We start from the raw sequence: 14832 nt of genomic DNA, 5'->3' as shown, positions 1-14832 counted from the left end.
ATTAACGACCTTCCCTCCAACACATATAGGAAAGGCCGGGATAATCCCATGCGGCTTGTGAGAATGGCCATCAAATGCAGTTAAGACGGTTGGTGAAGGAACAGCCGAAGGTGAACCAATAGCCTTCCAACAAGACATGGACATGACACACGTGGAAGCTCCTTCATCTATAACGGTGCGAAAAATATTGATTTTCCGGTATGTTGACTTTACCTGAAAAGCCATATGATGAGGGAGTCTCTTTTTGACATTTGACATGTCAAAAGAGAGCACTAGAGAGTTAGCTGGATCGACTGCTCCAATGGCAGAGAGTAAAGCACTTCTCTGAGACGGACACGACTGGAGAACTTCCAAAGCGGACATAGCACATGGGCTTTGAGCCAAATCCTCCACAATGGAGTAATTTTGAGCAGCTCTAGCATTGGGGTTAATTGTCGCGCGTTTGGCGGAACCTTTCGGTATCCTAGGTATAGTCTCAACAGGAGGTCGCTCGATATGAAGGTCATTACTTCCGGGAACCGTTTTATCCTTAGATGTTTCGGCTTCACCATACTCACGTGACCGAGTAGTCACGTTAACGTTTGAACCCATCATAAAAACATTTGATGCTTTTTCCCCTTCCTGGTTGCCCCCTGAGGAGGTACCAGGATTCGAATTTGCGCCAGCAAGAAGTTGCTGCCCTTGGGGAAATGGGTTAGTCAACACAGCTTGCGAACTAGAAGTCCCTTGCTGTGCTAACAAGCGCTGAGCGTCTTCGATTCTAGGGCAAAGATGAGTTAGATGGTCCCCACTGCATAACTTGCAAGGAAACTTGACTTTCTTTCTCGACTCACCCTTACCACCACCAGCGTTGTTGCCGGATTTATTTGCATCGGGCTTCCCATCCGAGTTCTTCTTTTTACCACGTCCTTTCTTTTTCCCATTGGAATTTTGATTTCCTTTGGGGTTATCGGATTGGACGGCGTTAATGGAAGAATTTTGGGAAGCAGGAGGATTAGACATTGTGACTTGGTTGTTAGGAGCAGTTTGTAATGACAACTGCTGCAATTGATTCAACAAGTTCACTGTAGTCGAGTCTACAGACCCCACGATACCATCCGCATGCGGACCTGGCTTTGGCTTAGCTAAATCAACCTTAGATCCAGGAGCATCTGGCAAGTACTTTTGGAGGATCCCAGACTGAGAGTAGATCAGTTCTAATTGCTGGGCCCTGAAAATGGCTTGCTCCTCAGAATAGACCCCAGACATGGAGACATCCTTGGAGATCTCAGGTTGCAAAGACTTCAAAAACCACTCTAGACGGTACTCCGGAGGGATTTCGGCTTTAATGAGCCTTTTTCTCCGTCTCCATTCCTGTATGTGATCAGAAATGTGGGTTGCCTTATCCTGACGAAAGGTAGCCAGAAGTTCAGTTCCGGCATCATAGCGGACAGGCAACTGAAAGTGATTCAAGAAGATATTAGCTAAGTCTGCGAACGATGTAAAGCTGCCCCCTGGCAACTCTATGTACCATTTAGCCGCATTACCAGTCAAGGTGCGCTGAAAAAGTCTCAACCTAACCGAATCTTCGATGAGGGAGTTAGATGAGCACCACAAATGGAATGTGGTTACATGATCGCCCGGATCTTCACCACTCTTCCCTTCGAATTTTGGGATGTCCGAAGGGAGTTTGGTTGGGACCGGAGGCCAGGCCGGATTGTATCTGATAGGGTCGTTCGTTAGCTTAGTGAGATCTGGCAAGTTTAACATTGCCAGAAATGGAAGCCTAGGAGGACCTAGGGGATTCCACCCAGACTGGGCAGAACTCCCCAAGTTCTGAAAAGATTGTCCTGGGATTTGAGAGGCACCAGGCTGCCCCAAGTGACCAGTAGAACCAGCTGAACCAAAGGGCAAGCCTTGTGGCCCAGCAAAATTCGGAGTTTGACCAACTCCTGCCGTACAAGCTCCATAGCTTGCAAAGTTTCCTCCTAAAGAATTGTAAGGAGTCGATAACCCCTGATATGGGTTCCAAGCCGAAGCGAGGGGAGGAATACTTTGAAACATGCTAACCGTGGAATACGGCCTACTTCCTTGTTGGCCAATGAATGGATTCGCAGTTCCTGCGTTACTGGCCCCAGGATTATTCCAACCTTGGAAAGGATTGCTGCTTTGTCCTATTGAAGAAAAAGGCATGGATCCTACCGTTGGGTTGGAATGTGGAATATGACCACTTCCAAAAGGAAAACCCTGAAATGAAGCCGATCCGCCCATCATGGACGTAGCGGCACTGAACGGAACTGACGGAATACCCCGTGATTGGGTGCCAAAAAGGAAGGAACCAGTACTAAAAGCATTGGTTTGGGCATTTCCACTCGTGGACGGAATGGAGGTAGACCCAACCAAAGATGTGCTAGCAAACGATCCGAACAAGGAAGCGGAGGGGATGGAAATGGTTCCTCCCCCTTGCACCGATGTTGGGGTTTGCATAGTCGCAGCACTTGTGGAAGCCATGCTTCTAGTAGTGATCATAAATGGTAAGCGCGTAGCGTAACCTGGACTCGCTGGTCTATATAATGGAGGCCCAACGTATTGCAATACGTCTGGGTAACTAGATGGTAGTGGAGAATTTGGAATCACTAATGATTCTGAAAGTTCTTCTACCTCTACGTTATCCTCCGCTTGAAAGCGAACTTGAGAAAAGACTGAAGCGTCCCTCTCTTGTTCAAAAGTACCAGGCCTTGCTTGGCCGCTAATATCCCCGAGAGGAGGATCAATCCCCGATGCGTCAGCCGGCGTGGGACGGACCCCACCGGTAGTATTCCCTCTGCGCCTTCTAGGAGAAGGCTCTAAACTAGGTGGCGAGAGACCACGAAGTCTTCGAGACCGTCTTGGAGACCGGTCAGCCACTTTGAATTTTTTTGTTAAGATCTAACTAAAGACTCAAAAAAATTAAAAGCTAAGCCGACTAGGAGCACAGAGCACACAGTATAAAGTTCCTAAAGATACAGCCAGTCAAACAACTTTCAAGTATTTCCGCTTCGGGTGATTGAGACCGGACACCAAAATACGAGAAAGTGAATCAAAGGGCCTTCCGAGGATAGTCTGGGATGATGAGGGCCCAGTCCTATCAGCGAAGGTATCAGAGGAAGTTACGCTGACCTCCTAACAACAGTCTGCGCCGGTGCAAGCCCCCAAGCTTCGCAAGGGTGCCCTCCGGAAGTACTGTCGAGAGTGATACAACGTCGACCTCAGGTGCCACGGGATTCCCCTCCGCAGCCACCTATGCAGATCCCTAGGAGAGGCAACTATGGGTACCAACTCGTCGCAGAAGCCAGGCGGAACAGTCGTGAGGTAAGTTCGGACAAGTAGGAGAGGGGGTATCTCTCTTCCCTGTCTTCACAGACCCTCGTGCTTAACTCCCAGATCCGGAGCTTTCCTGGTCTCCCTAACGCTATTGGATTTACTCTCTTTAATCAGACTCTTATGTTTGACGTTTTGTGTGGCCTTGGAGAGTTAACTCTCCACTCGCCTAATCCAAGGCCCTAAAATCCTAAACTTGTTGGTGTAATAACTAAAACAAAAAGTTCTAGTGGATTTTAATTAAGCGCTTGATTTTATTAGGCTGTTCTTTAAGTCAAAGGTAATGGAGGTGAAACTTGTGGTGTTTTATGGACGCAAAAGAAATTAATAAAACCTAGCTACATGCACATGCACTTTTGTTTTCGATGAATAGCAATTTCTATGAGGTTCAGAAGGCACTTGTAATATAAACAAAAAAAATTTTCCTTTTTCTTTTCAGACTCCACACTCACAAAAACTAACAAAACTAAATATGCCTAAAAAGAGATGCAAATCTTTCCCTAATGCAAGAACTAAATGTGGATGCACGATTCAAAGACTACTCTAAAAACAAAGAAGGAAAGTTGCTGCTTTACCAAATTTTGTCTTGCCACTGAAATGCTTAGATAGAAGATGATTTGTTACTAATCATTTCGTCCAAACAATAAAAACAAGTTTTAAGATAAAAAACAAAGCACTTTCACTTCGCAAAAAAGGAAATCAGATGAGAAGCAAGTTTAAGAAAGCGAAACTCAAAAACTTTCAAAAGATTTTCTTTCAATCAAACCAAAAAGTCTTTTTCAAAGGAAAAACTCTCAAAAATACTGACACCAATGATTGATAAACAAGCAACCAAACACTTTTGTGAATTGACACCAATGAAATGATGAGAACTCAACAAAAATAAAATGTGTTCGAAATCGCTTTTGACAATCAAAAGCAGCAATGAAAGTCCAAGAAATCAAAAGACAAGTTTCAAGAAACTGGTAACAAACAAATTTCCCGAAACAAAGGAGTAAATGGTCATAAAAACGATCTCGTTAAGCAAACATAAATGTCATGAAAACAAAATGGACACAAAGATTTGAAGACAATCTTCCCACTCTGCCGAAACAGAGCAATCAAGATTCTTAAACAGAAACCTTGTGTGTCAAAAATCAATGACGCTTGCAATCAACGAAAAACAAGACTAGCACTCCTTATAACTAGAGAGAGTTCGAAACAAGATGCCCCCTGTTAAACAGAGAACTGTCACTGGGAATTGACTGCTTTAAACTGACCCAAACCACCAGACAGACATTCAGCCAAAAGAAAAATTATAAATCTTGAAAATTATGGAATATACGCGCCTGCAATTACTTGCAGAATGCGTGTACACGCGACTGTAACTAAGGAAACCTGCGTATACGCGGGTTTACTTAGTGCAACTTGCGTATATACGCTTCTGTAATCCAGAAAAAGTGCGTATATGAAGTGTTTCAAGAAAAATAAAAAACACAAACTGAAAAACTGGAAAAGCTTGGAGTTCAAGAAAATATTAGACAGTCAGAACCAACAAACAGAGGGACTGAGCCTTGATTGGCTTGAGGACTACCCAAACTAGGAACAACAAGAGTGTTGTCCCCAGTGGAGTCGCCAATTCTGGTTGAAGGGAAAATACCCCTAGGGTCCTTTGGGCTAAGACTCTACCAGACTGAAAATTGCTTATACAAAGAAACACACACACACAGCCATCTTTTTACTTTTAAGCAAATTCTAATGTTTAGGGTACATACCTAAGGTCCTACGTTCGAGAAGACCGTTAGGGTGCAAACCCTTCTTGGAGTTCCCTTCCTCTTTCTTTGACCTGCAAGACAAACAAATCAAAGAATACAACAGTACATGTATAGAAGTTTATATATAAATCATCTTTATGCTATAAAGTTAGTTATAAAAAATCTTTAAGTAACCACTTTCATAAGAATTCAACACAAGAATCTCATAAGCATAAAGAAAGATTATTCGGGAACAAAGACGTGTTTCTTTATATATAAAGGCAAATAAAGTACATATATCGGAAAGATATCACCTGAACACCTTCAGCAGGCTCCAAGCAAGCTTCCTCCCGATTCGTTCCAGCCTCCAGCCTCCAACAAGAGCTCCTTCCAAGTCTTACTCAATGATGATGTCAAGGATGAATGATCACCAATACACATGGAAACAAGGGTTTCCTATGCAAAATGGGGGAAGTGCAGGATGCACCAAGGACTTCAGACCTGGTCTAAGGGAAAAATCTCAGCATAATAATCTTGCTCTCCTTTCTCTCTCCCCTTGGCCTTCCCTTTGATGTCTTTTTATATCCTCTCCAAAGTAGTTTTTTAGTTAGGAGTTGGTTGGGAACAGTTGGGCCACGGGCACTAACAGGTGATCCAGCAGGTAAACCCACGATCACCGCCCGAAAAAGAGGAAATTATATTTTTTTAAGTGTTTTAATAGATACACGCGGGTTGGGTATGACAGACCCGCGTGTACACGCGTTTAACACAGGGCAAAGTCGCGTATAGGGAATAAAACACTGTTTTTTAAATTGTTGGACCAGGTCTGGAAGGAGGGGTTGCCCTAGGCCATGAGTGCAGCATCACAAACCATAAGAGTGAGATTTGGAGCTATAACACTACCTCGTAGACGTATGGAGACAATGAAGCGCATAGACATTGCTTTAAAAGAGAAAGCAAGGACTGGGGTTCCTGATGATGTGGGGGAAGAAAGATTAGATGGGCACAACTATATATTAAACTTTGATGAAACTAATCAAGACAATGAGAACACAGTTGAGTCCATTTTTTTGCGTATATTAATTTTTTAGACATTTTAACATTAAATAATATTTATATTGATTATACTCATTGTTATTGATATGCGTAGCCGAATCAACAAAATTCCCCAAGTTCAACCCACCAACTATTACGCCGCTCACCTAGATTTCAAGGTTTTCAAGGGGTTATTGGGCCAGTAAGTTTTTAATCCATATAACCTATTCCACTAAAAACATTAATATATAAATTGTTATGTTTTACCATAATGATGGGATGAGAAATGGATGTTTTGTATTATATATCGTTATCCTTGATTTGTTTTGATTATGTGTGTGTGTGTTATTTCTTATTTATGGTGCAGGTGTTCCCTTTGGAACCATCACAATCTATGAAAACCCCTTGTCGAAGTCTTAAGAAGAATGGAAATGAAATGGTTCAAATGCTAGAACCATCTTCACGTCCAATGTCACAATGCAAGGTAAGCTATTTATACTCTTGTAAATTTAGCATATTTTTACATTTAATTTTATTTGATTCATACTTATATCTATGTATAATCTAATGTTCAGAGTAATGAATATACATTTCCCAAAACACCTTTGCACATGTATGATGGTGGACACGATACTCACCAAAAATCACATTCTCCTCAACCATTGCGGCATTCACCTAGACTTCAAGATAAATTAAGAGAGGTAAGTTATATACTACATATCTTAGCTCATAATAACATTGACATATATTTTTATGACTAGTTAATGCATTTTATTTTCATATTCGTTACATTTTCCCCATATTCTCATTATATCTATATAGATTTTTATATTTGTTGATAGCTAGTCAATGCATTGTCTTTTCATATTCGTTACATGGTCCGCATATTTTCATTATATCTATGTGGATTTTGATATTTATTGATAATGTTTTAATTTCCACAAAAAATCTCTGTATGCTTTTGCCCACATATCTATAGAAAGAAATTTATTAGTTATATATTAATAAGTATACATATAACATGAAACATAGAGTCATTAAAACCACCAATAAGAAGCTTACATATTTTATCGTTGGCTAACCAAGTATTTCTAAAATATTCCAAAAATCTTTTTTGTTCACTGAATTCTTCAAATAAGCTTTCAACTTTCTTTTTCACAGATGCATCATAAAGATGTGCGCATATACGGAAACTGGGCATATACGGAAGATGTGTGCATATACGGAAAATGTGCGCATATACGGAAACTGGGCATATACGGAATATGTGTGCATATACGGAAAATGTGCGCATATACGGAAACTGGGCATATACGGAAGATGTGTGCATATACGGAAACTGGGCATATACGGAAGATGTGCGCATATACGGAAACTGGGCATATACGGAAGATGTGTGCATATACGGAAACTGGGCATATACGGAAGATGTGCGCATATACGGAAACTGGGCATATACGGAAGATGTGTGCATATACGGAAACTGGGCATATACGGAAGATGTGCGCATATACGGAAACTGGGCATATACGGAAGATATATCAAAATCCACATAGATATAATGAAAATATGCAGACCATGTAACGAATATGAAAAGACAATGCATTGACTAGCTATCAACAAATATCAAAATCTATATAGATATAATGAGAATATGGGGAAAATGTAACGAATATGAAAAGAAAATGCATTAACTAGTCATAAAAATATATGTCAATGTTATTATGAGCTAAGATATGTAGTATATAACTTACCTCTCTTAATTTATCTTGAAGTCTAGGTGAATGCCGCAATGGTTGAGGAGAATGTGATTTTTGGTGAGTATCGTGTCCACCATCATACATGTGCAAAGGTGTTTTGGGAAATGTATATTCATTACTCTGAACATTAGATTATACATAGATATAAGTATGAATCAAATAAAATTAAATGTAAAAATATGCTAAATTTACAAGAGTATAAATAGCTTACCTTGCATTGTGACATTGGACGTGAAGATGGTTCTAGCATTTGAACCATTTCATTTCCATTCTTCTTAAGACTTCGACAAGGGGTTTTCATAGATTGTGATGGTTCCAAAGGGAACACCTGCACCATAAATAAGAAATAACACACACACACATAATCAAAACAAATCAAGGATAACGATATATAATACAAAACATCCATTTCTCATCCCATCATTATGGTAAAACATAACAATTTATATATTAATGTTTTTAGTGGAATAGGTTATATGGATTAAAAACTTACTGGCCCAATAACCCCTTGAAAACCTTGAAATCTAGGTGAGCGGCGTAATAGTTGGTGGGTTGAACTTGGGGAATTTTGTTGATTCGGCTACGCATATCAATAACAATGAGTATAATCAATATAAATATTATTTAATGTTAAAATGTCTAAAAAATTAATATACGCAAAAAAATGGACTCAACTGTGTTCTCATTGTCTTGATTAGTTTCATCAAAGTTTAATATATAGTTGTGCCCATCTAATCTTTCTTCCCCCACATCATCAGGAACCCCAGTCCTTGCTTTCTCTTTTAAAGCAATGTCTATGCGCTTCATTGTCTCCATACGTCTACGAGGTAGACTTTGATCCCAACGTTGAATTTTTTCACAAATCCTTTGCTTTGAAGTATCATTAAGCTGATCAAATGTAACAACTGACTGTGAAAACAAGTTTCAATGAATTTAGTCCACAACAATAAATTAATACTAATAAAAAACATATACAGATAAATACTAATAAATACTTACAGCTGAAAGAATTTCATCATTGACAATATTAATAAAAAAGCATATACAAATAAATACTTACAGCTGAAAGAATTTCTTCATTAACAAATCTTTTATATGCTTGTTGTTGTGCACGACATAGCCTTGCATCTAAATCATATTGTATTTTGGCATTTTGCCTTTTTACTACACTTGTAGATTTAACCGCCCATGTAGCATTTGCATCTCTTACTCGACCTCTTTGACGTGGAGGAATTGGTGGGAGATTGTGGTTGGTAGCCCGATGATGATTAAGGCTAGATAGCTTAGATCGACTCAAGTTCCCCGCACAATCACCAACATGACAAATGAACAATTGCTTGGTGCCTTTGATAGTTACCTCCCATTCATGTCTATTGTCCTCCATTCGTATATCGCCGCTGGTCTTGGTCCTGGTTATTACGAAATTTTAGTGGACTGAGCAACTGGTACAACAAACATGTTTTTCTATTATTATTTAAGAACACGTCTGAAACAGAATTAGGCTCAGAGCATAGTAAACTGTTTAGGAAGAAGTCGCTGCCTTTTGTGAGTGGCCCAACATGTCAACATGGTTTTATACTGTCATTTGTTTAAGAATTTTTTTGAAACATAATTAGAACATCATATCCAACAGAAGCATGGAAAGTATAAAACAAATCATTTTCAGCTTTGGCGAATGCTTATTGTTAATTAATAATGGCAGCAATGACCTGCTCCAGTTAGAACCGCTGTGATACTGTTTTGAGTTAAAAACTTCGAGTGAGTGATTAAAAACTTCGAGTGAGTGAGTATCAACTAACCATTAACGCGTATGACAACTATGGCCCAAATAAAAAAATATTAAACAGGTTTTTAAAGGGTTGTGAATACAACTATGATCCAAATAAAAAATATTAAAACAGGTTTATGGAGTGTTGCGAAAACAATTTTTGGGTCGATAAAGATTGGAATTAACTACTTCCATAGAGGAATTTTCTGGTTTTTATTAATTAAAATTAAATGATTAAAATATAGTAGTCTGAATTCAACGAGTTTGAATAACCTTTAATTTCAGAAAAGCATCGAAACATATGACCACTATGGTCCAAATAAAAAATATTAAAACTGGTTTTTAAGGCGTCGTGAAAACAACTATGGTCCAAATAAAAAATATTAAAACAGGCTGATAAAGATTGCAATTAACTACTTCCATGGAGGAACTTTCTGCGTTTTATTATTAATTAACATTAAATTTTTAAAATATAGTAAGTCTGAATTCAACGAGTTTGAATAACGTTTAATTTCGAAAATGTTTGAGGTCAGTTGACGAGCGCATCCCAATATTACAAGCCTGTAGACTATAGACCATGCTAGGGCAAAATATTGTAACGAAGAAATCTCTAGAAACTCTTCACACGAATTTACAAAGGAAACAATTTTGATACTAAAATGGAGAAGTTACTGAACATCAGCAGGAACAGAGAGTACACTATGGAATAACTGAAACGCTCCAGCGTTGGCAATCTGATCATCTGTTATTTATATAATGGAAAAAGTAATGGAAAAAAATCGCTGTTGTCATGCATTTCATGTGCAAAGCAGAATACCTGTAACACGTTCTTCTTCGCTCTTCGCTGGTTGCAGGGGGTTGCAGGGATTGAAATCTGAAGTGCGAATGGAGTTTATGGATCCGGGCATGTTGATGCGTGGGTAAACGTAAACGGCGGAGACGGCGGAAAGTTTAAGTGCATTAATGGACGATTGGTGCACTGTCCATCGATTCTCAAACCGGAGGCGGGCCGGCGCCGGAGGCAGGGCAGAAACGGACAGAGGCGGGCAGGAACGGATAGTTCATGAATCGATGTATGGCATCCATGCATCCATGGATGAGATGGGCTCTCTCGGTTACGTGGACTATAGCATTAATGATGCTATAGTCCATGAAATAGCACTCGCCTATACCATACAGGATATACAACGTACGCATTTAATTGGCATATTAATTTGAATTTGAATATTGAGTAGGAATGCGAAAACCCGCTCTCCGTTTTTTAAAATTTAATTTATTAAAATAAATAATTAAATTTTATATATTTAATTAAAAAAAATATAATAAGTAATACCTTTATTTTATTTTACTATATTTATGAATTAAAATTAAAATAGGTTTTTTAAATCTAATGTATTTATTTTATAAGTTTTATATATTCGTTTTATTAATTTTAATTAAAACAAATAATATAAATTTAGATATTTATTTATTAATTTTACTTAAATAAATAATTATAAAATAATATTAAGTATTTTTATATTTTTATTAAATTTAAAAAAAATCATATAAATATATATTTTTTATTTTAATAAAATACAAAAAAAATATATTTTATTATTTTATAAATATAAAATGTTGAATTTTCGATTGGGTGTAGAATATACAAGGAGAGGTTGAATATACAAGGAGAGGTTGTTCTATTAAGACAATTTATGATTAAAAGGTCACTTATTCGAAATTTGGCTTAAACACCTTTGAATTATGGCTGCTCAAACCACAGGGTAAACATGCTAATCATCTCAAAACCCACATTGCCTAATAAACAAATAAAAAACATAAAATTTTAATTTTTACATATCAATCATAGTTTTATACACATGTAAAATTAAAATTTTATTGGAAAATACTAAAATAAAATTATACTAAATATTTAATATTTTAAAATAAAAATGTGTTACACTAAAAAAATAATAATAAATTTATTTTTAGAATATGAATAAATTATATATATATATATATATATATATATATATATATATATATATATATATAGATAGATATAGATATAGATATAGATATAGATATATATATATAATATTTTATTGAAAAATATTAAAAGAAAAATCTTTACAATATAAATGAATAAATTAGTTTAAATTCATTTTAACTATTAATTTATAAAATATTTACTAAAATTAAATAAATTTAAAAAATAAGAAAAATGATTATATAAATATTTGATATATATGGACTAAATATGATGTGTAATACTAGCAACGAAAAAAAGTGGCATACCATGAACAATAAGTTGTTAATATTGATAAAAACACTTAGAGGTCTTCTTGTGATATGTGTTTCTTGGGGGCGGGGAGTTTCTTTCTTTTTTTGGGTTCTATTTTTCTATTGTCGAATTCTCGCATATTTTACTTTCCAATTTCCATGTCGCTCATCTCAATTTAAGTCTTCGTTGGCATTTTTCTTCTCGAGTTTATTGTGGATGATGAACTACTTTATTATGGCGAGTATAACCCTTAAAGTGGGCATGCATACCCATCCCATGAAGATTTATTTTTATAAAGGATCGCCCATTAGTTTCACCTCCCATTCACATGATAGTGGAAGTGTCTCACTTTCCTCAAGGCTTATTTAATTTGTCATCAAATCATCTAGATAATGCAAAACATTTGGAGGTTCCAAGCCTGATTCCTTTGCTAAGCATGCTTCATCTCTGGATACAGCAAGCCCTAATCACAATAAGCATCATGTGACAGCCTATAAAGCAACAAAATTCAAATATTTAAATGGTAATAGAGGATGATATTCCCCTTTGATACATTCTACAACTTATGTATAGGGATCTAATTGGTTGGTTTGCTAGGAAGGTGGTTAAACCTTCTTCTCTACCACATTGGATCGATTCCAATTGGGTTCTTATTATCGGTATTTTATGCAATTCCACATATTTCCTAAACCTTAATTATGTGGTATCGTCAATAAAGTAGATGAAGTGAGGACTCTCCTATCCTCCGACTAATGTTGGTGAAAATCTAGGTTGATGCTTCAAAAGTGGAATACGGATTTCGAAGCTTCGCTTAGCCCCATGTGAATGAAAAAAAAATGGGCCATCCTCCCATATTTGTCAACAACATTCTAGAACAAATCAGCGTTGGAAAAAATAGGAAATCATATTGGCCAATTTGTTTGTTGGGAGGAAGTTTTCCTTTCAAAGCAAGATGGACGAGTGGCATGGAAGTAAGTGGAGATCAACCCCAGTGAAGGTTTCCTAGAGGATATTGAATTGGTATTCAACGAGGTTGCATGGAATCAAAAGATTGATTATTGGAAGTTTCTCTTTCATTGTTTTCCTTTCCATGAGGTAGGTCACCTCGTCTCTAATTGCACACGAAAGAAAAATTCTAATCATCTAAAAAAGTTTATATTAGGGAACTTTTGAACATGTAGATTAAGGCCTCAGGACTGAGGGAGAAGGATCCTCTAGATTCCAAACTCGAAGACACTGACGGCGATCATCCTCCCTCCTTAGGTAAGTGGTTTTAGCCCCCCTCATTTTTTCCTATAAAAAATAATGATAAAATTCTTCATGATGGTAATATACTTGGGAAATTTTCCAAAGTTATGTCCCTGATAACAACGTCTCTAGTGCCTTCTATTCAAGGTCTCTCCCTCTATAAAATGTTGCCTCATGTCAAGGAGAATGATGTCTTTCCAAATCTGATTTTTCCTTATGGTTCCAACTCTTCATCCAACTCTTGTGGGAAACCTCCTTCTGCAGATTATAAGGTCATTCATTCCTCATACGAGCTCTATGTTTCTATTGACCTCCATGTTAAGTGAAATGCTCTCTATTCATCTTCCTTGACGCGTGAATATGTTTCAGCGTCTGGTGGTCTAGCCATGGATGCTCCTTCTGTCAGTGATGACAGTCACAAATCCTTGCCTTCTAAGACCTAATCTAAGGTTAGGGAAGACATTCTAAGTGGAAAAAATACCATAACATTCATGTTTCTTAGATAAAAGGCCCCTCCCATGAAGGAAAATGAAGGTCTTGTCTCTGAATATTAGGGGGTTTAGGGCCAACCCCAAAAAAATGACTCTAAAGTGGCTCATTCGAGCCCACATCCAGGATGTTATAATGACTCAAGAAACTATGTCATTGAGTGCCTATGTGGTTTCAATTTTAGAAATATGGTATAGGAATTAGACTTTCTTCTCATTAGACTCAAAAGGTTTTTTGGGTGGCTTTCTTATGGCTTTGCGGCTTGATTCATCGTTTTAATTTTATCGATCTCTTCCAAACATATAGAAATTGATTTTGTTTCAAACAAACTGGAAGAGGTGAGTCATCACATTATTCCAATTACAAATTCTTATGATGCATTAAAGAAGTCAAAATATTTATTTGACTCACTCTCATAATTGGAAGTAGTTCATAAATTAGACCTATGATGCATGATGTGGAAGCCATTGGAATTAAAATGGACATCCCTATCATAGCCTTTGTCAAGGCGCTCTATCCTACATATTATCACTATATTCAATCCTTACAAGTTAGTTCCCAACTCAAGGATGATACTTTTGACACTCTTGTGAAGGTGTTTGCAAGAAGGGAGAAAGATTTTGGGAAGAGGAATATAGCTTATCAATCCCATGAAGAATTTGTGTGCCTTGCACAAAAAGAGAGGAATCAATCACAAGATTCTTCTAGAGGAAGAGTTGGTAAATAAGACATGGAAGGAAGAATAATAGAGATAGTGGGGATAAATATCATCAAGGACGAAAAGATGATCTCCATTATATTTGTTTAAAGATTTATAAACCTTGTGTGATTTAGTTAGCAATCATTTGGATAGTATTTAATATGCTATTGAAAAATAAAAATAAGAATAACGAGTTGGAAAAATGGATGTGTGTTTATTTACATAGGTTGATCCAATAGGTTTTTCAATCGTAAGCTAAAACCAAAGAATCCAACTTATTAAACATGTAAATGAAAGCATGTATATCCACTAATTATTTTTTAATATATATTCCTATTACATAAATTAATAACCATGCATAGTGAAGACCCTTAGCATATGCCCTTTATGCAAAACTTACCAAATAGTACCTAAAATACCATATGAGGTCAAGGACACCAAAGAGAGTGCATGTGTCATGGTTGGACACCTTGATCATAGTGCCTAAAGCCTACAAT

Source organism: Pinus tabuliformis, chromosome 8, assembly GCF_031772625.1.
Source record: "Pinus tabuliformis cultivar Carrire ecotype Pingquan chromosome 8, CPIR1, whole genome shotgun sequence".
NCBI lineage: Eukaryota > Viridiplantae > Streptophyta > Pinopsida > Pinales > Pinaceae > Pinus > Pinus tabuliformis.
This window is presented reverse-complemented; position numbering follows the sequence as displayed.